Here is a 1,459-nt window from a genome sequence, read left to right as displayed (position 1 = left end):
CATGCCTTCGTGCAGCCCGTCTCCACATTCTCATGAATGTGCCCTCCCCATGACCCTCTTCTTGGCCCAGGGAGCCTCCCCTGGGATGAGGTCCCAGCCTCGCTGTCCCACCCCCCCACGGCTTCCATCAGCTCACAGATCTGACCGCTCACACCCTCCTGCGTAAACTCTGCTACAGCCCAGCTCATCCCTTGGGGTGGACACAGCCCCTTGGTTCACATCAGCAAACTGCAGTTTCCCCAGCAGGCCCTGCGGCTTCCCCTCTGGGAGAAGCAGCTGACCAGGCCCTGCCTCCCCAGGCCCTGGGTGCCTGGGGGTGCCTGGGGGTGCCCTCCACCCTTCTACCCTCTCCCACCTGGGTACTCCCACTCTACCCTCTTTCCCACGCTGGCCTTCAGTTTTCTCCCCTGCACAGTGGGTCCAGCACTGCTGTCAGAGTTATTGTAAAGACAAACAAGATGCCAGGTGTGAGGCCTTCTCTTTGGGCAGCGGCTTGGTGAGTAGGGGTGCCTTCCTTCCCCGGAGGGAATGGCGATCTGACTGTCTCTGGGGGACGGAGAAGCGGAGCGGGAGGGCCCAGCTCTGTGTGGCAGATCTGGCCCTTGGGGCCCTGGGCGACGGGAGTGACTGGGCACAGAAGTGCTTGGGGGACAAGTGACAACTTAGAAGCACATGAACCCTTGTCCTGGCCCACCCACACCGAGAAGTTAATGTGGAGGCTAAAAGGCTAAAAGTGCAGTCACCGGCCCAGGCCTGGTTTCCCTGACCGGAAAATGGGGAGGACACTCTCCTCACAGGGATCCTAGGAGGACAAGATGGGCTGATGGGAGGGGCTGCGACCACATATGCCGCCGTCACTGTTGGTGCAGAAAGCTTGGCTCGGGGCCCTCAAGGAGCCCAGATGGAGGGAGAGCATTTGTTTACAGAATGGCGAGATGGAGAGGCAGCAGGTGAGCAGCAGGGTGGGCACTCCCCCAGCTCCCTGGACCTCTGTCATATTCCCAGTGCAGGGTCACCATTGTCAGACCCCATTATCCCTCCCTGGCTGGGACCTCTCTGAGGCCTGATCTACTGTGTTTCCGGGGACCTGGCACACTACAAGATCTAGAAGCATTCAACCAATGTCCTGTGTCCAGCACAGTGCCTGCCTGGCATGCAGCCCTCAATAATGGCAGTATTGCCTCCAGGCAGGGCCCCCTCAGGGACACAAGATGGTTGCCGAGATCCAGGCATCACAACACATCCAGACACGGCAGCACCCGAAGAAGAGAAGCAGAGAGACCATTTCTCCCTGCCTCCTTCTAAGGACTAAACACTTCTTTCCTGGAAGAATTCTAGCGGGGGGGGGGGGGGGAGTGTCACAGCTGCGTGTGGCAATTCTTCACAGTTGACGGGAGGTCAGAGCATCAACACGCTCAACTTCTTCCAGATCCAAATAGAACGGTCTCAGTATCTGCCC

This window comes from Suricata suricatta, chromosome 12, assembly GCF_006229205.1.
Source record: "Suricata suricatta isolate VVHF042 chromosome 12, meerkat_22Aug2017_6uvM2_HiC, whole genome shotgun sequence".
NCBI lineage: Eukaryota > Metazoa > Chordata > Mammalia > Carnivora > Herpestidae > Suricata > Suricata suricatta.
The sequence above is the reverse complement of the archived record's forward strand: the minus strand, read 5'-3'. Positions refer to the sequence as shown.